The sequence below is a fragment of the Ovis aries genome, chromosome 11 (genome assembly GCF_016772045.2).
Source record: "Ovis aries strain OAR_USU_Benz2616 breed Rambouillet chromosome 11, ARS-UI_Ramb_v3.0, whole genome shotgun sequence".
In the NCBI taxonomy this organism is placed as follows: Eukaryota; Metazoa; Chordata; class Mammalia; order Artiodactyla; family Bovidae; genus Ovis; species Ovis aries.
Window position 1 is genome coordinate 53,710,017 of NC_056064.1, and position 23,691 is coordinate 53,733,707.

The window sequence follows — 23,691 nt, forward strand, 5'->3', positions numbered from 1 at the left end:
GACAGGGAACGGAAAGGGATCCATAAGGTTCCATCAAGGAGATGGAGGGAGAGGGTCAGGGCTGGAGGAAGTATTTGAGATGTTAACAAAGATTCTTTCCTGTGGAGTGATTGTAAGCACCAAGGCACAGAGGTGAGAAAAAGCATGTGCTATGTGTGGGTGATTTCAGAGCAGCAACTGGGAGGAGAGGGGAGGAGGGGCCTGGTGGCAGGGCTCGGGGTGGGGTGGTGAGGAGAGAGACCTGGAAGAATAGACCCAGGCCAGGTGGGAGAAGTACCCAATGACCTTGACCTTCATCCTGGAGGTCCTGGTTCTCGAGCCTGGCTGCACAGAAGCATGCGCCCAGTGCGACTAGAACCAAGTGAGAGAAAAGCCAGAGCCACCAGGGGCCTGGTCACTGACGGTCCTACAAGGCTACCCCAAGGATGGCGCCGTCTGTCTGAGGCTGCAACCAGAGTTTGTCTGGTCCCAACACCTGTGGCCTTGGGTGGCAGAGGGGAAGGCTGGAAGGGGACAGAGCCTGGATGAAGGGGGAGACTTCACCAGGCGGCCGGATGGTCCTGAGAGACACCAAAGTTTGCTCTCAAACCTTTGCAGTGATGAGAATCAGGAGAAAGGCCGTGGTTCTGGGGACACTTGCCGAATCAGAAAATAGATCACGCCTGGGCAGTCTGGGTGGAGGACCCATGTGATTGCTGTGAGGCTCTGGAAAGCCACACACCTGCCTGCTGCACTGTTGAGAGATGAAGACCCACCTACAAAGAGCCAGCAGGGTCCCCATGAAGCATCCTAGAGGTCTTGGTGACCACCTAGCCATCACTGGAAGCCAGGAGAAGAGAGACAGACTCAAGGGCAAAGACTGGGGCGAGGGGTGAAGGGGAGTTTTGTTAAATCTGGGATTTGGGAAGAAGGCCCCAGCTTGGGGGAGTGGGGAGCTCCCGGACCCTATGAAGGCTGTCAGGGATATAAGCAGGTCTGTGGGTGTTGGGGACTGGAATCTCTTTTCTGTTGTAATGTTTGCCATAAAGTGGAGACTGCCGTTCTGCCCCTCCAAGAAACAGAACTTGACCTCTCAGGGTTGGGGCCCCCTATTTTTAGAGGAAGAAGACAGTGAACGCTGAGCAGGAACAAAGAGAGAGGAGATTCACCTCCCAGGCTGCAGGAATCCCAGCTGGAGACAGGAGCATCTCTGTTTAAACCCTTACTGGAATGTCTCACTCTGCCCATTTCCATTTCATATTTCAGCTAAAAAATAATGACAAAGCCTGCAGAGCAGCCTCCCTCTCCTCGGTAATTACCAAATTAACACATTCTAACAGACGAGCCCCCAGCAGCAGGCTGTGATTAATGCGTGAGGACAATTAGCAGCAGAGCCTGCCCCTCGCGCTCACCTCCTTAAACAGAGAGACCACGTGCGGGGTCTCTGGGGTGAGCCTCCGCCACCCGCCCGCCCTCCCGCTCCCTTTAATGGGCTCTGGGGCCAGGCTTCACATGCCAGGCTGTGTCTGTCCCACCCTTGGGGGGTGGAGGCCGACCCCACGGGTCAGGGAGGTGGCTTCCCCACCCAGGCAGGAAGCTGGGAAAGTGAGCCCCAAATTAATTTATTCAGCCAATTCATTAGGCAGGCGTGGATTGTGTGCTGAGTACGTGCCCAGCTCAGGGCTCAGGCAGAGGCAAGATAAATGTAGGAAGGGACTGCCGCCTTCCAGAAGCTTGCTGTTGGGAAGACAATTAAGGAAAAACGATTAAGTGGTTAGTGTGGGGCAGAGTGTGAGCTCCTGAGGAAGCCTAGGGAGGAGCATGCACTGGTTTTCGTGGATGGTGGTGGGGACCCGGATGGTGAGAGATGTATCCCCACTGCCGTCAGCATCAGTGTCAGAAAACCAGCCGAAAGCTAGAGGATGACCCGTCTTGAAACAGGGGGAGCAGATGTTCACTCTGACGTAAGAGCAGGAAAGGGCTTCCCAGGTGGCGCTAGTGATAAGGAATCCGCCTGTGATGCAGGAGCCTCAGGAGACGCAGCTTCCATCCCTGGGCTGGGACGATCCCCTGGAGGAGGAAATGACAACCCGCTCCAGTACTCTTGCCTGGAAAGTCCCATGGATGGAGGAGCCTGGAGGGCTACAGTCCATAGAGTCGCAAAGAGTCGCAATGACTAAAGCAACTTAGCAGGCACGCAAGGGCAGTAAAAGTGGGAGCCTGGCCTGGGTCCGGCATGGTCGCCTAGTGATGGAGCGTAAACTGATGATGGGGAGAGTGAGAAAGGCGCGCCTCGGCAGGAGCCAGCTCCAGTGGAGGGGCTCATCTGGGATACTTAGCCCAGGTTAGACAGTAGGAAGGGAGTTGACGCCGAATCTGGGCAAGAAAGTGCCTATGCTGGTCTCAGGGCTGGGAAGAAGGAAGGGAGGAGCTCAAGGGAAAACTCCAAGGCAGAATCACGAGGCTGGACACCTTTTTGAAGTGAGGCTCAGAGAAAGGTGGTGTTGGGGTGTGAGCTGAATCGCCAGGAGAAGATCCACCGGGGAGAAAGACTGGGCAGCGGTTTGGGGTCAGAGCTGCTCCATGGGAGGCACTGATCACGGGAAAGCTAACACGCTCCGGAAGCTGAGGGTGAGGAAGGACAGGTGTGGGCCCCCGGGGAGGTCCAGAAACTCAGGATCTGCCTGCTCTCAGACCGAGACATCCTCAGGAGCAACCTCCCCTCTTGACTCTCGTGGAAACACACCTTGGCAGAGGAGGAGTCCAAATTTCAGGTGCTCAGGTGTCGGTCTCCTAACTGACTGAGCTTTAACGGCAGACCTGAAATAACAGGACGTCAGCTCCATTCCTTGACTTAACACAGCTGACATTCAGGAAGCTTTACCTTGGCCTCCAGCTGTCCTTGACCGTGGGACCTGGAACCAAGAGAGGAGGGAGAAGAATCACAGGGCATCTTTAGAGGTGGTGCTGGAGCATGTGGTGAATCTGTTTCTAATAATTTGGGGGAACGTTCACAGTGTTTCCCCCAGCGGCTGCTCCGTTCTACATTTCACCAATTGTGCTCAAGGGTTCCAGTTTCTCCACATCCTCCCTGACACTGTCATTTTTTTTTTTTTTTTTTTTTTGAGGATAGCCATCCTAACCTGTGTGAGGTGGTACCTCGTTGTGGTTTTGATTTGCATTTCCCTGATTAGTGATGCTGAGCACCTTTTCTTATCTGTATGTCTTCTCTGGAGAAATAGCTAGATGAATGCATACATTAACGTAGCAGATACATACAATAGGAGAGCCTCCCAGGTGGTGCTAATGGGAAAGAACTCAGCTGCGGAGCAGGAGATATAAGATATGTGGGTTCCATCCCTGGGTCAGGAAGATCCTCTGGAGAAGGAAATGGCAACCCACTCCAGTATTCTTGCCTGGAGAATCCCATGGACAGAGGAGCTTGGGGGGCTACAGTCGATGGGGTCACAAAGAGTCCGACACAGCTGAAGCGGCTTAGCACCCACAGCATACATACAATGGGATATCATTCAGCCTTAAAAAAAAGAACAAAATCCTGCCAAACAGGACAACAGGATGACTCTTAAAGACCTGATGCTATGTGAGATAAGCCAGTCACAGATGGACAAGTTTCTGTTTAGATGAAAGACCTAAAACAGATTTATGGGAGAAGAAAGGAGAATGGTAATTGTCAGAGGCCAAGGCAGAGGGGAGAGGAGGCAGTTGCTGTCCAAGGGGTACAGAGTTTCAGTTGCGAGAGATGAGAAAATTCTAGAGGTCTGCTTCCAACCTGGTGCTTGTTGTTAACAACACTGTTCTGTACACTTGAAAGTCTTTCAAGAGAGAAGATCTCTGTTAAATGTTCCTATTGTAATAAGACGGGGTAGGATAAGGTGCTTTTGAAGTGTGGTGTTGAAGAAGACTCTTAAAAGAGTCTCTTGGACTGCAAGGAGATCCAACCAGTTCATCCTAAAGGAAATCAGTCCTGAATATTCACTGGAAGGGCTGATGCTGAAGCTGAAGCTCCAATACATTGGCCACCTGATGCGAAGAACTGATTCATTTGAAAAGACCCTGATGCTGGGAAAGATTGAAGGTGGGAGGAGAAGGGGACGACAGAGGATGAGATGGTTGGATGGCATCACCGACTTGATTTTGACTCACCGACATGAGTTTGAGTAAGCTCCGGGAGTTGGTGATGGACAGGGAGGCCTGGTGTGCTGCGGTCCATGGGGTTGCAAAGAGTCAGACAGGACTGAGCGACTGAACAACAACCAGACGCCTGACAGCTGAGAGGATGACTTATAGATGCAGAGACACTTTATCTGATGTCACCAACATTTCCAATCTATGTGAAGGAAAACTGGTAACGCCCGCACAAATCTAGCCCTGTTTTTAGCTCATTCAGAACACCAGCTTAGCGACACTAGAAGAAAGAAGATAATAAGCTTGCAAAGGGTCTCCTTCTTTTTGTCTTCAGGTGAGAAGGGAAAGGTGAGTGCTCTGCTTGAATCCCTTACTCCAGGGTTACCTGGAAGGAAGTGAGAGAACTGCCATATATGAAACATTTATAGAATCTCATTTAATTATCACAACATACATATAAAGTAGGAACCACTGCCCCCCATTTTGCAGAAAAGAAAACCAAGGTTAGAGAGGTAACTTGTCCGAGGGTATCTGCAGGTGTGGCATCCTAGGCAGGTGTCTCTGCAGAGCGGAGGCTGTGGGCTACCCTGTAAGGTATAGCGGAGTAAGATTTGAGGCTCCCAAAGAAATGAGGTCCAGCTTGGATCCAGTAGCCAAGAGCTGTGTGTCTTGTCTTCATGCAGGTCTCCACCCTTTGTTTCCTCTGGGAGAATTAGCTAATAATAGCATCTATTGCAAAGGTTTGTTAAGAGGATGAATGGAGATCATTTGCAGCGTGTGTTGAGCCATCGATACATCTTGGTGTCACTGTTACCATTGCCATCATCATCACCATCATCATCGTCATCATCGTCACCACTGTTAACCAACCCAGGAAAATGCAGCCAGCTTCAGCCCCTCAGCCCGCACCTCTTCACCCCACGTATGAATGTCATGTCTTCTTAAATTGGCTATTCCTTTTGAAGATGTCTTAACCAAAGCCTGGCTCCAGAGTCCTCACCATGACAAACGTCAATAACGATGATGACTCCCTGAGGCTGAATTTTAAAAGAGCATTAAAGATTAAAGGATGCACAGGTCAATTACTGGGGCAAGTAAATGACTTTAGAAGTAATTATGTATAATTTTGTCTTGTTTGTTTGGCATTAGTTATAAGTGTCCATAATCCCGGGTCCCGGGGGTCCTTCACTTCTGCTTTGCTTCTGGCAGATGAAGGGACTCAGCTCCAAAGGCAGAGGCTGGGGTGAGGGGGAAGAGCCCGGGGCACGGGGACTCTTGGCCTCTCTAGACTCAGCATGGTTGACTTGCTTCAGACCCTCGGACAATTTCACCATCCACCGTCCCCAACCTGTTCCCGAGAGGCACTTGTCCATCTCAAACTGTGGGGGGCCTCTGCTGCCCACCAGCCTCTCCCCGCTGGGGGCTGACAGTGGGAGGCAGAAGCTGGGGCAGGTGTCCTCCAGGGTCTGTAGCATTGCCAAGAGATGAGCTCATGTGACCGAGGTGAAGGTTATAAAGGGCAAGGGCAGGTCACTGGCGAGAGAGAGGGAGGGCTGGTGAGGGTAACTGAGTGTGTGTGGACTGTGGTCAAGAAGAAATAGAATTTCCAAAGATGTAGGAAGGAGAAAGGGGAGTAATATAGCTGACTTTCCCTTTGGTTAAAAGGGACAGAAACCTACTCAAACCAACTTAACAAAGACATCTACTATCGGAAGATGGGTTAGTTACAGACTGGGTGGCTTGAAACAACCGAAATGTGTCGTCTCACAGTCTGGAGGTCAGAAGTCCAAGTTCAAGGCGTGAGCAGGGCTGGTTCCTTCTGGAGGCTTTGAGGGAGCGTCTGAGTCCCTCTGGTGACTGCCAGTGACCCTTGGCTTATAGAGGCAACACTCCAGCGTCTGCCTCCGTCTTCACACGGTTGCCTTTCTGGATCTCACACTGTCTTCCCTCTGTGCATGACGCTGTGTTCAAATTGCCTTCTGCTTACAAAGACCGGTCGTTGGATTAGGGCCACCCTAATCCAATATGACCTCATCTTAATCTGATTATATCTGCAAAGACCCTTCTTCCAAACAAGATCATATTCACAGGTTCTGGGTGGATGTGATCAATGTCATTCAACATAGTGCAGAAGGTTACAACAAAGATACCAGCATTGACCCCAGAGCAGAGATGGACTTGCCTGAGACTGGAGTTGGAGACTGGAAAGACGGGGTCCATGGGCGTCAGCCCTGTTGGGCTGCTCCATACCCACTGTCCCCCTCTCCTTGCCAACAGAACCTGGTTCTGTACGAGCTAGACATGCATGCGCTACAGGAGGTGGGACCTCCAGCCCGAGAGGGAGCTTGCTTGTGTGCATGATAAGAAGCTTCTCTTGCGTCCTACTCTTTGCAACCCCATGGGCTGCAGCACGCCAGCCTTCCCTGTCCTTCACCATCTCCCAGAGTTGGCTCAAATTCGTGTTCATTGAGTCAGTGATACCGTCCAACCATCTCATCCTCTGTCCCCTCCTTCTCCGTTCGCCTTCAATCTTTCCAAGCATCAGAGTCTTTTCCAATGAGTCAGCTCTTCGCATCAGGTGGCCAAAGTATTGGAGCTTCATCTTCAGCATCAGTCATTCCAACGAATATTCAGGATTGATTTCCTTTAGGATTGACTGTCTTGATCTCCTTGGAGTCCAAGGGACTCTCAAGAATCTTCTTCAGCATCACAATTCAAAAGCATCAATTCTTCGATGCTCAGCTTTCTTTATGATCCAGCTCTCCCATCTGTACATGACTACTGGAAAAACCATAGCTTTAACTAATCATACCTTTGCCAGCAAAGTGATGTCTCTGCTTTTTAATATGCTATCTATGTTTGTCATAGCTTTCCTTCCAAGGAGCAAGCATCTTTTAATTTCATGGCTGTAGCTACTGTCTGCAGTTATTTTGAAGTCCAAGAAAATAAAATCTGTCACTGTGTCAATTTTTCCCCTGTCTATTTGCTATGAATTGACCATATGCCATAATTTTATTTTTTTCAATGCTGAGTCCTCTCTAATAAAACTAAAAGTCAAGCCATGATGAGATTAAGCTGATCTACTAATAAGCTATCAGAATAAAACATAACACTTTAAAGACAGACTATCAATAATAATATAGAAGATAGGTAATGTAATCTCAACAATATCTTGCATACAGTCAAAATTACTAAGGATATGAAGCAGGAGAAAAATGAAGTCAATAGAAACAGACCCAGGGGTATCAAAGATACTAGAACTGGCAAACAATTTTAAAAACAGAGAGAGAGAGAAAGAGAGAATTTCAACAGAAACTATGTATTTATTGTAGTTTTCAAATTTATAAACTTTGTTTTTTAATTTAATGGAGGTTCTAGAACTTAGAAATTAAAAAAAAAAGTGTGTGGGGGGGTGCTTAACAGCAAAAGAGACGCTGCAAAAGAAAAGATCAGTGAACTTGAGGGCATGTCGATAGAAATTATCCAAACTGAGTATGAGGGTGGGGGTGGAGGAAGTGAGCAAAATTAGTAGAATTTTGGTGATTTGTGCAACAATATCAATTAATCTAAGATATGTATAATAGTCTCAGAAAGAAAAGAGAAGAAGAATGGGACAGAAAAATATTCTAAGAAATAATAACTCTAAATTTAAAAAGATTTTAAAAATACCTTTTGATTATAGAGTGGAAGTGAGAAATAGATTTAAGGGACTAGATGTGATAGAGTGCCTGATGAACTATGGACGGAGGTTCCTGACATTGTATGGGAGACAGGGATCAAGACCATCCCTATGGAAAAGAAATGCAAAAAAAGCAAAATGGCTGTCTGGGGAAGCCTTACAAATAGCTGTGAAAAGAAGAGAGGTGAAAGGAAAGGAGAAAAGGAAAGATATAAGCATCTGAATGCAGAGTTCCAAAGAATAGCAAGAAGAGATAAGAAAGCCTTCTTCAGCGATCAATGCAAAGAGATAGAGGAAAACAATAGAATGGGAAAGACTAGAGATCTCTTCACGAAAATTAGAGATACCAAGGGAACATTTCATGCAAAGATGGGCTCAATAAAGGACAGAAATGGTATGGACCTAACAGAAGCAGAAGATATTAAGAAGAGGTGGCAAGAATACACAGAAGAACTGTACAAAATATATCTTCATGACCAAGATAATCACGATGGTGTGATCACTCATCTAGAGCCAGACATCCTGGAATGTGAAGTCAAGTGGGCCTTAGGAAGCATCACTACGAACAAAGCTAGTGGAGGTGATGGAATTCCAGTTGAGCTGTTTCAAATCCTGAAAGATGATTCTGTGAAAGTGCTTCACTCAATATGCCAGCAAATGTGGAAAACTCAGCAGTGGCCACAGGACTGGAAAAGGTCAGTTTTCATTCCAATCCCAAAGAAAGGCAATGCAAAAGAATGCTCAAACTACCGCACAATTGCACTCATCTCACATGCTAGTAAAGTAATGCTCAAAATTCTCCAAGCCAGGCTTTAGCAATACGTGAACCGTGAACTCCCTGATGTTCAAGCTGGTTTTAGAAAAGGCAGAGGAACCAGAGATCAAATTGCCAACATCCGCTGGATCATGGAAATAACAAGAGAGTTCCAGAAAAACATCTATTTCTGCTTTATTGATTATGCCAAAGCCTTTGACTGTGTGGATCACAATAAACTGTGGAAGATTCTGAAAGAGATGGGAATATCAGACCACCTAACCTGCCTCTTGAGAAATCTGTATGCAGGTCAGGAAGCAACAGTTAGAACTGGACATGGAACAACAGACTGGTTCCAAATAAGAAAAGGAGTATGTCAAGGCTGCATATTGTCACCCTGCTTATTTAACTTATATGCAGAGTACATCATGAGAAACGCTGGGCTGGAAGAAACACAAGCTGGAATCAAGATTGCTGGGAGAAATATCAATAATCTCAGATATGCAGATGACACCACCCTTATGGCAGCAAGTGAGGAGGAACTAAAAAGCCTCTTGATGAAAGTGAAAGAGGAGAGTGAAAAAGTTAGCTTAAAACTCAGCATTCAGAAAACGAAGATCATGGCATCTGGTCCCATCCCTTCATGGGAAATAGATGGGGAAACAGTGGAAACAGTGTAAGACTTAATTTTTTTGGCCTCCAAAATCACTGCAGATGGTGATTGCAGCCATGAAATTAAAAGAGGCTTACTCCTTGGAAAGAAAGTTATGACCAATCTAGATAGTATATTCAAAAGCAGAAACATTACTTTGCCAACAAAGGTCTGTCTAGTCAAGGCTATGGATTGTCCAGTGGTCACGTATGGATGTGAGAGTTGGGCTGTGAAGAAAACTGAGCGCTGAAGAATTGATGCTTTTCAACTGCGGTGTTGGAGAAAACTCTTGAGAGTCCCTTGGACTGCAAGGAGATCCAACCAGGCCATTCTGAAGGAGATCAGCCCTGGGATTTCTTTGGAAGGACAGATGCTAAAGCTGAAACTCCAATACTTTGGCTACCTCATGCGAAGAGTTGACTCATTGGAAAAGATTCTGATGCCGGAGGGATTGGGGGCAAGAGGAGAAGGGGACGACAGAGGATGAGATGACTGGATGGCATCACTGACTCTATGGACATGAGTTTGAGTGAACTCTGGGAGTTGGTGATGGACAGGGAGGCCTGGCGTACTGCAATTCATGGGGTCACAAAGAGTTGGACATTACTGAGCAACGGAACTGAACTGAAAAAATACCATATTTAATTTATGAATTACCACATTAATTTATAAAGATATTAGGATATAAAGTCAGTATGTAAAAATCAGTCAAATATTTATATTAGCAAGAAACAGTAGAAAATGAAAATTTTGAAACAATCTCATTTACAAGAGGATCAAAACTCTAAAATACTTAGGGATAAATGTAGCAAAAGATATATAAGAACTCTACACTGAAAATAATGAAAATTGCAAAGAAAAAATAAAGAACACCTAAATAAACGAACATTATACCATAACCTTGAATTGAGAGAGTTAATATTTTAAGATGCAAATTCCTTCTAAATAAATAGACCAATAAAATACCAATTAAAATGCTAGCAGCGTCTTTTTTGTAGGCATTAACAAACTGATTCTAAAATTTATATGGGAAGCCAAAGGACCTAGAATAACCCAATCTTGAAAAAAATGAATTCACAGGACTCACATTATCTGGTTACAAGATTTTTCACAATTTACAAAGAAGGAGAATGCTTGTATTCAGTTTGTAACTCCATAGAAGTTCCTGTGAGTTGGTCTGGGGAGACTCAACTTTATTTATACTCCCATTGGTTGCACACAGCACTGACCACTGGACCCGAACACAATTCAGGCAGAGAAGCCGGAAAGGACAAAGGACACTGGACCCATCAGGATGCTTACTGAGGGCATGACTGCTGTCTTGATATTGATTTTTTCTGCATTGCCTAAAATCCAGTACAGTAATTCAATAAATGTCAACTGTATCAGTAAGGAAAATTGTAGATTAGTCAATACATGAGAAAAATGAAGAATGAGTTAATGTAGATGGATGGATAGGTGGGTGAATGGATGGATGGACCGATGAATGACTGGATCAGTCAAGTGAATGGTCTAATGGCTGAACAAACACCTCTCCGTGGAACCAGCAGGAATGTGATGAGAGCAGGAAGAAGAAGCTTCTGCTCTCTTTGATTCTTTTTATCTCTCAGATCACAGGTGCCATTTACTTCCCTCTTGGGGGCTTCATCCACTGTGGCTGCCAATAAAACAGGACACTTTGTCTCTTAATTAGAAAGCAGACATTTAAAAGCAGAGCTTCCCAGTGACTGAACACATAAAACAATCACCTTTGCTCTGCACAGCTGTCCCCACACTGAGTTAAAACAGTTCTTGGGTTGCCCACGATTTCATTTCTGATCACACATAAGGATGTATGTCACTGGCTGACATTTACCTCTTGTCTTTTATAGCATTTCATCCGCCCATCTGCCAAGAAACAGGAGCCCAGAGCCAGCTTGCCCTTGTCGGAGCCCCCCATGCATCCCAGGCTCTCTGGCTGGGCTGCCCTCCAGCCCTCACTCTCGGTGCCCTTTGCTGTGTTGGCATGCCCCTTTCTTCCACCTCTCAGAACTTGCCACTCGAGTTGGTTCACACATCCATATCCAACAAGGAAGAACATCTGAGGTATACCAGGGCTCTGCATTTGTGACCAAGCTCTTTAGAAAAAGGGGCTGAACACACATGATAGAAACTCGAGGATTGCTTATTGAACAGAAAGAAAAAACGATAAACTTTTCTTAAACTTTCCCACTACAGGCAAGAAGCTTTACAAGTGGAATTTCTAGAATTTCTCTCTTACTGGGCAGGGAAGCGTGCTCCTCCTGGCTTCTGGGCATTTGTACTCACAGCACACACAGACCAAGCTGGCTTGGCATACCAGTGAGTTAGGCTGCTGACTGCACTTCTACCGAGACGTCCTGGGTCCGGAGAGACACCTTCATCCTACGATGCCTGGTGGTTGCCGTTATTCAGTCCTTGTCATGTCCAACTCTTTGTGACCCCACGGACTGTAGCCCGCCAGGTTCCACTGTCCATGGAATTCTCCAGGCAAGAATACTAGAGCACGTTGACATTTCCTTCTCCAGTGGATCTTCCCAATCCAGGGATCGAACCCTTGTCTCTTGCAATGGCAGGCAGATTCTTTACCTCTGAGCCAGCTGGGAAGTCCAGCCATACTTGGTATTTAGGAACCACAGCTTCCATGGATACTCATCAGCTGTGTCCACTCCCTTCAAATCTATCCATCCATCAGGAGGAAGGTGGCGGGGCTGGTGCTTACTTAACTTCTCTGACTCCAGTTTCTTCCTTTGAAAATGGGGCTGAAGAAACATCCTTGAAGGGTGAAAATAAGTGAAATACTAAACGTAAAATTTCACTTTGAAGATATAAGCATCATGGCACTATGATTCAATAATTACACAATTGATGGTGATCCATAGTTTTGACATCTACTTCCCAAGCTTCCAGATGGGCTGGACATTCTTTCTGTCCCCCCACCAAGAGCCACCCTGCTCTGTGTCCCTAGAGGCTGGCTCTTAGGAACTGCATCCATCAGTCTGTTCTTCTTCTGCCTCCTAGTTCGCTTCAGCCAGTGGGCAGCATCAGCAGATGCAAAGGGCAGGAGGAGAAAGAGGTCAAGGTATTGATTCCTCCCACTCCCTCCCTGCTGATCTCTTTTTGGCCATAGCTCTGCCCTCTACTGCTTAAAGGATACAGCTTCTGTCCCACCACCCTCCCTACAGCTATAAGTCTTGATGAGCTTCTGAATATAGCCCTCTCCCTTTTCAGCTCCAGAAGTGGTAATAATTTGCAATTTTTTTATGCTGTAGTCCTATCAGGATAAAACTTTGTGAGCCAACCAGTAACACGTGTGCAATCATTTATAAATGAATATATGCCCAGCTTTAAGAGGTCTTGTTGGTTCTCAATGTCCTACATGTATTAGCACACTTTTTTCATATTGATAAAAACCTAGAAGGTAGGCACTAGTCTTATCCTCCCCCCCTCCCTTTTTTTGTAATAAAGGTGAACATTAAGGGACAGAGAGATTCAGGACCTCCCTGGTGGTCCAGTAGCTAAGACTCTGAGCTCCCAATGCAGGGGGCCTGGGTTCAATCCCTGGTCAGGGAACTAAGATCCCATGAGCCATCTGGCACAGCCAAAAAAAAAAAAAAAAAAACCCACAGAGAGATCTAAATAGTTGGTTAGACCAACCTCAGCACTGCTGACACGTGGGGCCAGACCGGCCTCTTTTGTGGGGCATCCCGTGCACTGTAGGATGCTGGTAGCATCCCTTCCTCCATCCCAGTCGTGACCATCAAAAACGTCTCCAGATGCTGCTCAATATCTCCTGGGAGCAAACTCACTCCTCACTCCCCCACCATTGAGAACTAATGGCCTAGAGTAACTAGCAGAATACACATTGCAAAATATACGCACAGAAAGTGAAAAAAAAAAACAAAAACCTTAAAACATAATATCAGGACTTCCCTTCAGTCCAGTGGTTAAGACTCTGTGTTCCCAATATAGGGAGCACCAGTTCAATCCCTGGTTGGGAAACTAAGATCCTACATCTGCCTGGTGTGGCTAAAATAAATAAGTAAAATGAAAAAGAGATGTTTAAAAAATAAAATGGTTAACTTTATTTTTTAGAAATCCATAATACTAAAAAATAAATATAAATTGTAGTTTTAACAGTCCCTCCTCACACCTGGGCAGATGCCCTCATGTGGCCCCTAGGCATTTGAGAACTTAGCTCCCCAACCAGGGATTGAACCTGGGATGTGCGCTCTCTTGAGACCCCTGTCCTGGGGATGCAGAGGGGTGTAAGGCCATCCTCTGCCCTCAGGAAGATAAAATCCAGGCTGACAAGACACATACATAGGAAAGACTCTCAATTGAAGATAGCAGGTCAGAAAAAACAAGGCCACAATTGATTGATTGGACTGGTATTAATATTTCATAAACAGTTAGCAAGTGGCTTCTCCGTGGCTGGGCTATCTAGGGTTTTAGGACAAGGCCCTGTCACCCAGACCTGGGATGCAAAGGCCCAGACAGGAGGGAAGGGAAAGTGTCAGGAACGCTTTCACAAATCTCTTTTTTTTTAAAAGATATTTTTGACGTGGACCGTCTTTCTTAAATTTGTTACAATATTGCTTCTGTTTTTAGGGTTTCTGTTTTTTAGTGCAGAGGGATCTTAGCCCCCTGACCAGGAATCGAACCTGCACCCCTACATCGAAAGGCGATGTCTTGACCACTGGACTGCCAGGGAAGTCCCTTCGCGAATCTCTTACTTCTTTCTCTGCCTCTCCTTCTTCAGCTGCTGGGAGTCCTTTCTTTTATTTGCTCAACAAATATTTGCCCAGTGCTTCCGCCAGACCAGGAGTGGTTCCTGGAATGGGAACATCAGTGAGAAAAACAGACCTTGCTGCCCTGGGGGGCTGCCATGCCAGCATCTTTTTGAGTTCAGCTCCATCTGCCAGCTCCCTGCCTCCAAGCTGCCGCCCACGTCTTATCCCCAGAACCTCTTTTGCTATGATGCTCTCCGAGTTGGAATTCCAGACCAACACGATACTGCCAGAGCTGGCTGGACTGGGTTTCCGTCCCTCGGGCCAAGACTCAGGCCCGGCCCTGGCAGCTGCCCGCCTTCTCCCACTCCTCCTGTGGGGAGCACGATGGAACCAGAAAATTCATCCTCAGGCCTCCCTTTTCCAGTGCGATTTTGGCTTCAGGAGCCACACGGATCAAGACACAGCCAGCTCTTCCCTCTAAGTTGTTTTATGGCGTTCTTCTAACACGGCACATTTGCTGGAATGTTGGCCAGGCAGCAAGCCACAGTCCCGCCTGGTGCTGATGTCAGGGCCTCGTTCCTGCTGGGCCAGCCCATCCTTGTCCAGCCCTTGCCGCTTCGGCACAAGCCCAGCTCTTCCAAGTGACTCTGAGAAGCTGACTGACACCGTCGCTGCGTTTCTCATATGCGTGCGTTCCTAAGAGCTCAGCTGCCCACTACTGTGGGCTTCTATCTAATAAAGCTCTATAATGTACTGACCGTCCTCAAGTGTGGGCCTCACTTCACTTTCCTGGGCCATTTACTCCTTTATAGAATTTAATCTGCTGCTGAAATTCACTGCATTATTAATGGAAGCCAGGGCACAGAGCTGCAGTAATTACACCGTTCACTCTGCAAACACCAACGTGTACACACATGTGGACCCTCTCAGTGGATCTGGGGCTGAGTGTACCCACCCCACACCCCCCAGCTCCAGCACCCAGCACAGGGGTTTCGCTCCTGACTTAAAATCCTCAGTGACTTATCAACACCTTTAGGGAAAAAAAAAAACAACACCCCAAATCCCTCCCCAGGGTCTAGGGGGTCCTCCTGGACTGACACTGGTACTTAGAATTGAATCTGCCCTGAACACCCAACTTCAAGGACTCTACCTGGCCCCTCATTTTATCTAACTTTATTTTTCTCATGCCCTGATTGCTGTTGGAAATGGTCTTGTTTATTTATTTGTTAGTCTCTGTGCCTGCCTTTTCTTGCTGGGATTTTAACACAATGAGAGCAGGGATCCACCTGTCTAATCCCTGTTGAATCTCTTTGCTGACAACAGGACCTGGTATTTAACATGGGCTCGGGAAACATGTCCTGAAGGAAGGAAAGATCTTTTCAGCTGGTAAGTACTCAGGTCCAAGGAATCAGCGGGAGTTGACTGGCTTCTGAGTGATGGGAACAATCTTCCCTTCTCTACTTTTTGGTTTGGGGAGGCGGGGAGGGAGAAGGAAGCCAGTCCAGATTCCTTGGAGTCGGGTGTGGAATCAAAAACTCTCTCCTCCAACACTGGTACATTTTGGAGCAGGCTCGTGGCTCACTTGAACTAACACGCAGAAGCAACACTGCGTGGCTTCTGAGGCTGGGTCAGAAAAGGCCCCCGTCTTCCTTCTTGGTCACTGAATCACTCGTCCTGGCAGTCCTGAGCAGCCAGGGAAACAGGCCAACCTCCCTGAGGCTGCCATGGTGTGAGGGAGTGCGGGCAACACGAGGAGGCCACAGAGGGGAGGTCCCAGCCGACAGCCAGCATCCACCCCGAGGTGTATGTGGACTCACCCCCAAGCGGACCTCAGCCCCCAGCAAACCTTCCCAGCCGATTGATTCCCAAGCATTGTGGAACAAAGAAAAGCCATTCCTGCTGGGTCCTGTCTGAATCCTGACCCAAAGGGTTTGAGAGCATTATGCAGTTTTTTATTTAATTTTATTTCCGGCTGCACTGGGTCTTCGTTGCTGTGCACAGGCTTTCTTTAGCTGCAGCAAGTGGTGCTAATCTCAAGGTTGGTGAGTGGGCCTCTCTTGTTGCAGAGCACAGCCTCTCGGGCTCCGGCTTCAGTAGTTGTGGCTCAAGGGTTCAGTTGCCCCAAGGCATATGGAATCCTCCTGAACCAGGGATCGAACTGGTGTCTCTTGTATTGGCAGGCAGGTTCTCCACAACTGCAGGGAAGTCCTGCAGTTATTGTTTTATGGCACTGAGTTTTGGGATAGTTTCTTGTACAGCAATAGTAGCTGGAAATTCCCCAACGTCCTCTGACATGGCTTGAATTGATGTGATGAGTGTGCTCTGTCGTGTCCGACTATTTGCGACTTCATGGTAGTAGCCCGCCAGGCTCCTCTGCCCACAGGATTTTCCCGGCAGGAATACTGGAGTGGGTTGCCATTTCCCTCTCCGGTGGGCTGAATTAGGTCCCCCCAAAGTTGTAGGTTGAAGTCCCATCCCTGGAACCTCAGACTGTGACCTTATTTGGAAAGAGTGTTATAACAGAGGTAATCAAGTTGAAATGAGGTCATTCAAGTGGGCCCGAATCTGACTAGTGTTCTTAAAAAGAGAGGATATTTGGATATGGAAATACCACCCAGGAGAAGGTCATGTGAAGGTCAAGGCCAAGATTGGGTGATGGATCTACAGATCAAAAATGCCCCAAATTACTAGCAAACCACCAGAAACTGGAAATGGGCATGCACGGATTCTCCTTATGGCTCCAGAAGGAACCAAGCCTACAGGCCCCTCGATCTTGGACTTCAGGCCTCCAGAGCTGGGAGAAAGTACATTTCTACTATTTAAGCCACTCAGTTAGTGGTTCTTTATTATGACAGCCCTGGGGAAGTGATACAGCCTCCTAGGCACTAATGCCCAGTGACAAGAGACCAATACCAACAGCATTAAACCAATGACACCCTGAAGCCGGTGTACACAAGACGAGCCACGAAATGCAAGCTTATCCCACCCCAATAGCACGTGAGCATCTAAAACACAGACTGAGGCCTCTGCCCCTCACCCAGCTCCCACACAGTGAACGTCCCACCTCCCTCCCCCAGGCGTGGCATGCCTGATTGAGGCCCAAGAGCCTCGTCAGTTGAGGCTCTTTCTCCTGATTTACTTCCTCTTCCCTCCATCACTATCCAGGCTCCTCTGGGACTGCTTCTACGTTCAGAAGTTGGGTTTTGATTCTCCACTCAACATCACCCTTGTTCCTGTTCCGTCATTCATTATGCATTCAACGTGCTTATGTCTCCTCATGGAGTGGTCTGCAACAGTGATCTCTTCCATGATTAGCTCCATCTTACATCTTTCTGAGACTGCCCTTTAAAAAATCTTTTGAAGTTTTCATTTTTATTCTATTTTATGGGTCTTCCTGGGCAGCTTCCTTGGCTCTGTGAAAGAACAGCATTTAATTTTAAGAGCTGAGAGCTGGCCGCCATGAGAGCCCTAGGAGGACAGTTTATAACCAGGGGAAGAACAAGCATCACAGGGTTGGAATAAAAAGGATGATGCTAGGATGCGTTTAGCTCCTGCGGGCCAGCCAAATGAGACCCTTATCTGTTTACGGCAGGCCCAGCCCTGGGTCTGGAGAGGGTACCTTTGAAGTCTAGTGGGTCTAGAGTTCCAGTCCTTATTGTCCTGCCCTTCCACGTGGAGTGATGGTGTGGCTCAGGCGATCTGGTCCTGATTTCGCTGCCAGGGCATTGCAGAACCCTTGGCACACAAATAGCCACTCGATAAATGGTCATGAAGAGAGAGGAAAGCTCCCCAGGGCTGCTGCAATAAAGGGCCACAGGCTGGGAGGCTTGAAACAATAGAAATGGATTCTCTCACAGCTCTGGAGGCCAGAAGTCAAGGTGAGGGGAGTGTTGATCCCTGCTGGCATCTCTGAGGGAGGGTCCCTCTCAGGCCTCTCTCCAGCCCCTGGAGGCCACCAGCCATCCTTCCTATTCCTGGCTGGGAGAAGACGCACGGCTGCAACGTCGGCTCCGAAGTCACTTGGCCTTCTCTGCAGCTCTCTCCTGTGTCTGTCTCCAATTTCTCTCTCCTTTCTCTCACGAGGACACCAGTCACTGGATTTAGGGCCTCCCACCCTCCAATTCAGGAAAAACTTATCTCAGATATTTAATTCAATTATCTCAGCAACATCTTTAACAAACCTTTGCTAAGCAGGGTCCCATTCTGAGGTTCCAGGTGGAGGTGCATCTGGGGGACAAGCGCCAGCCTGGTGCAGAGTGAGACTGCTGATCACTCCAGGGGAGCTGACCTTATGCAGCGGGACCGACCGTCCTGAACTGAACCCCAAGGCTCGGCCAGGAAGAGCAGGTGTAAGAGGTGGAGGCTGGAGAGCAAGAGGAGGGACGGTAGAGGGGCAGGCATTCGTGGGGAGCTCTGATCTGCCCAGGGACTCAAAGCTGAGTGAATGAAGAGGAGGGCCTCCTGCCAGCCAGGACCTGGCTTCAGGCCCAGGGAGCCCTGCCCTCCTCTGCCTTATCTCATGGGCCCCTTCTAGGCCTGCCTCTCGCTCCATCTTCATCTCTTCAGGCTCCAGATTTCAACATTCCCCAGTCCTGATCCCAGCAACTTCCCTCACACTGAAATGGGCTCCCAGGGGTGACCCTCTCAGCAGCATTTTATTCTGGGAAGAATTTAGACATGGAGAACAGGGGTTAGCAGGAAGGGATCTACCTGTGGATAGAGATGTTTCTTTGGGCATCAGAGTGACTTGCTCAGGTCCTTTATCATCCTCTAAACCAGGGGTCCCCAACCTCTGGGATCTAATGCCTGGTGACCTGAGATGGGGCTGATGTAATAATAATAATAGTAGAAATAAAGTGCGCAATAACTGTAATGCACTTGAATTATCCTGAAGGCTTCCCTGATGGCTCAGAAGGTAAAGAATCTGCCTGCAGTGCAGCAGACCCCGATTTGATACCTGGGTCAGAAAGATCCCCTTGAGAAGGAAATTGCAACAGGCTCCAATATTCTGGCCTGGAAAATCCCAAGGACAGAGGAACCTGGTGAGCTACACTCCATGGGGTCACAAGAGCCGGACACAACTGAGCAACTAATACTTTCATTCTCACTTTTGAATTACCCTGAAACCATCCCCTCTACCCCTGGCCCAGTCCATGGAAAAACCGTCTCCCATAAAACTAGTCTGTGATGCCAAAAAGGCTGTGGACCACAGCAGCCATCCAGGAGCTGAAGCTGAACTACCTGTAGTTTCAAATTCAGAATTTCCAAAGGGACAGCAGATAAAGCCGTTCGCTCTGAGTATCAACGTGGCATCATCAAAGGAACAGATCAGTTCAGCAAACAATGGAAAGGAGGAGGGTGAACCGTATCCCGGAAGTGGCGTGACTCAGTCCAACAGAGGCAGTGGCCCCAGAGGCCTCCCCACAGAGGAGCCCCTTGCCGGAGGAACCGAAAGCAAGCACTTCCTGGCTTCCTCCCCTTGACAGCGACTTTTCCCACCCCTGGGAAATTTCTACCCCGGGGTATTTGTGAAGGATGACTGACGATGAGGAATCTTTGTTGTGCTATCAGCTGTAATTATTTTAATTCAAACATACTCCCTTATAGGACTGACATCATAAATGCTGTTTTCCAGAACAAATAGCTGTCAGAGCTGTCAAGCAGAGCTGCTTACTGTTTTACATCATTACAATATTTAATTTCAACTCTGCAATTTTTTTTCCCCCCACGCAACACTTTCAAGATTATTTCTTCCATTTTTATCTGGAAAAACTGGAGCCCACAAGGATGAGAAGGAAGAAGCCATTCTCTCACATCAGGTAATTATTGATTTGGATGATAAGAGGAAGGAAGGGAAGGAGGGAAGGAGGAGAGAGAGGAAGGAAGGAAGGGATGGGGTGGTGTGGGGGGGGGGGGGGGGAGTCAGGAGGGAATGACTGATTCACAGGGTGCTAGGGACGTTTTTTGGCTGGCCAAGTAAAAGCCCCTAATTGTTCCTTTTGCTACCTGAGTACTTCCAGGAGGAAGTGCAATTGAGCAAAGTGATCTTGGTGACACGGTCAACTGTTCCTTTGGACACTTTTTTCTTTCTTTTTTTTTTAAATTAATTTTTATTGGAGTATACTAGCTTTGTAGGGCTTCCCTGGTGGTTCAGTGGTAAAGAACATGCCTACCACTGCAGGAGACACAGGTTCAATCCCCGGGTAGGGAAGGTCTCCTGGAGGAGGAAATGGCAACCCACTCCAGTATTCTTGGACAGAGGAGCCTGGCGGACTATGGTTCATGGGGCTGCAAAGACTCAGACATGACTGAGCACACATGCTGGCTTTACAATGTCATGTTAGTTCCTACTGTACAGCAAAGTACATCAGCTGTATATACCTATATCCCCTCTTTAGTTAGATTCTGTTTCCATTTAGGTCACTGGAACCATGCTTCTAATGATGGTGTTGAAAGGTCATGAACAGATAAACTTTCAAAGACTAGGGAACTCAGATGCCAAGTCAGGTTGGTTATGATTCAAGACCAATAACTTCAGTTACACAGTGTACTGAGCTGCTTTGATTTGTATTTTTTTATTTGGGGATAATTTGCTATTTTGAAATAGTTTCCAGTGAAGAAAAGTTGTAAGAACAGCACCAGGAACTTCCAATATCCTTTACCAGATTCGTTGCACATTTACATTTTGTGTTTTAGCACAAACTCACTCTTTCTCTGAAACATTATGTTTTTTCTTGCATCTTTTGAGAGGAAGATGGAGATAGTACGCCTCTGAACCTCTAGATGCTTCAGTGGGCATTTTCCTAAGAATGAGAATATTCTCTAATATAGTCACAGGACAATTATCAAAATCAGGAAATTTACTGTTGACAAAATGTTATCTATTGCATAGTTCATATTTGCTATGGACTGAATGTTAATTTCTCCCCAAAATTCATATGTCTGAAGCCCTGACCACCCCCTCCCAAAGTGATGTTAGTAGAGGCAGGGCTCCTAGGAAGTCAGTGTGTTTGGGATGCAGCCCTGAGGGTGGGGCCCCCACGGTGGGATTAGCGCCCTAATGAGAAAAGAGACCAGACAGCCTTTTCCTCACTCTTTCTCTCTCTCTTTCCCTCCCTCTCTCCCAGGTGAGCATACATGTGTGGCTTGTCTGCAAGCCAGGAGGAGAGCTCTCCCAAAAACCCAGCTATGCCAGCCCACCAGTCTCAGACTTCCAGCCTCTAGAACTGTAAGAAAACAGATCTCTGTTGTTTAAGCTGCCCAGTCTGTGGCATTTTGTCACGGCAGCTGGAGCAGACTAATAACCTATTTGAATTTCATCCATTATCCAAAAATATCCTTTACTGCAGGGATCCCCAGCCTCTGGGATCTAATGCCGGATGATCTGAGGTGGAATTGATGTAACAATAATAGAAATAAAATTCACAAAAATGTAATGCCCTTGAGTCATTGCCAAACCATCCCTGCCTCCAAGAAAAAATCTTCTTCCATGAAAACGGTCCCTGGTGCCAAAAAGGTTGGGGACAGCTACTTCATTGCCATCTGCTGCCTTATCCAGGCCCTATGGCCCCTCGGTTTGGGTTCTGACGTTTCTTCGCCATCAGATGCAGGCTGGGCATTTTTGATGGGACAGCCACAGAACTGGTGTGTGTCCTCAGTGCGTCATAGCTGGTGGCACACCCCTGCCTGTTGTCCTCATGTTGGTGACATTAGCCTTGATCCCTTAATCCAGGAAGTGTCTGCCAGACCTTCCCATTGTGGAGCCACCCTGCTCTCTTTGTATTGGGTTGGTCAAAAAGTTCATTTGGGCTTTTCCATAAGATCTTACTTTGGACGATCTTTCCATAAGATCCTCCTCTGTTCACAGGGTTTTCCAGGCAAGAATACTGGACTGGATAGGCATTCCCTTGTCCAGGGGATCTTCATGACCCAGGGATGGAACCTGGGTTTCCTACTTTGCAGGGTGGATTATTTACCATCCAAGCCAGCAGGGAAGCCATTAGATCTTACAGAAAATCCAAACAAACATTTTGGCCAACCCAGTAATTCGTATGTAATTTATGGACAGATAATAAGAAATTGACCCAGACACGCCCGTGAGTGTCCAGGAGTCTCCAGTGGAGGTGTGGGCTGGCAGTGGCCTGCGGCAGGGTCGGAGACACTGAGTGCAGCAGTGCATTATGGGACCTCGTGAAGGAGGTCGCCATTATCTTCATTACCTCCACCATAGTTTGGCCTCAGGTCAAGCAACAGGGAGGGAACACAGCCCTGCTCATCAACAGAAAATTGGATTAAAGATTTACTGAACATGGCCCCATCCATCAGAATAAGACCCAGTTTCCCCCTCAGTCAGTCTCTCCCATCAAGAAGCTTCCATAAGCCTCTTATCCTTATCCAGCAGAGGGCAGACAGAAGGGGATCTTCCCGATCCAGGGATCGAACCCGGGTCTCCTGCATTGTAGGCAGACGCTTTAGCATCCAAGCTACCAGGGAAGCCCAAATGAAAGCCACAATCATAGAAAACTAACCAAACTGATCACATGGACCACAGCTTTGTCTAACTCAGTGAAACAATGAGCTGTGCCATGTAGGGTCACCCAAGACAGACGAGTCGTGGTGGAGAGTTCTGACAAAACGTGGTCCTCTGGAGAAGGGAATGGCAAACCACTTCAGTGTTCTTGCCTTGAGAATCCCATGAATAGTATGAAAAGGCAAAACGGTATGACACTGAAAGATGAACTCCCCAGGTCGGTAGGTAACCAGTATGCTACTGGAGGTCAGTGGAGAAATAACTCCAGAAAGAATGAAGAGGTGGAGCCAAAGCAAAAACAACACCAAGCTGTGGATGTGATGGCTGATGGAAGTAAAGTCCAATGTTATACAGAGCAATATTGCACAGGAACCTGGCATGTTATGTCCACGAATCAAGACAAATTGAAAATGGTCAAACAGGAGATGGCAAGAGTGAACAGCAACATTTTAGGAATCAGTGAACTAAAATGGACTGGAATGGGTGAATTTAACTCAGATGACCAATATATTTAGTACTGTAGGCAAGAATCCCTTAGAAGAAATGGAATAGACTTCACAGTCAACAAAAGAGTCCAAAATGCAGTACTTGGATGCAATCTCAAAAATGACACAGAGATCACTGTTCGTTTCCAAGGCAAACCATTCAATATTACAGTAATCCAAGTCTATGTCCCAACCAGTATAATGCTGAAGAAGCTAAAGTTGAGCAGTTCTATGAAGACCTACAAGACCTTATAGAACTAACACCCCAAAAAGATGTCCTCTTTGTTATAGGCGACTGGAATGAAAAAGTAGGAAGTCAAGAGATACCTGGAGTAATAGGCAAATTTGGCCTTGGAGTACAAAATGAAGCAGGTCAAAGGCTAACAGAGTTTTGCCAAGAGAATGCACTGGTCATAGCAAACACCCTCTTCTAACAACACAAGAGAAGACTCTATACATGGACATCACCAGATGGTCAATACCAAAATCAGATTGATTGTATTCTTTGCAGCCAAAGATGGAGAAGCTCTATACAGTCAGCAAAAACAAGACCGGGAGCTGACCGTCGCTCAGGTCATGAACTCCTTATTGCCAAATTCAGGCTTATATTGAAGAAAGTAGGGAAAACCACTAGACCATTCAGGTATGACCTAAATCAAATCCTTTATGATTATACAGTGGAAGTGAGAAATAGATTCAAGGGATTAGATCTGAC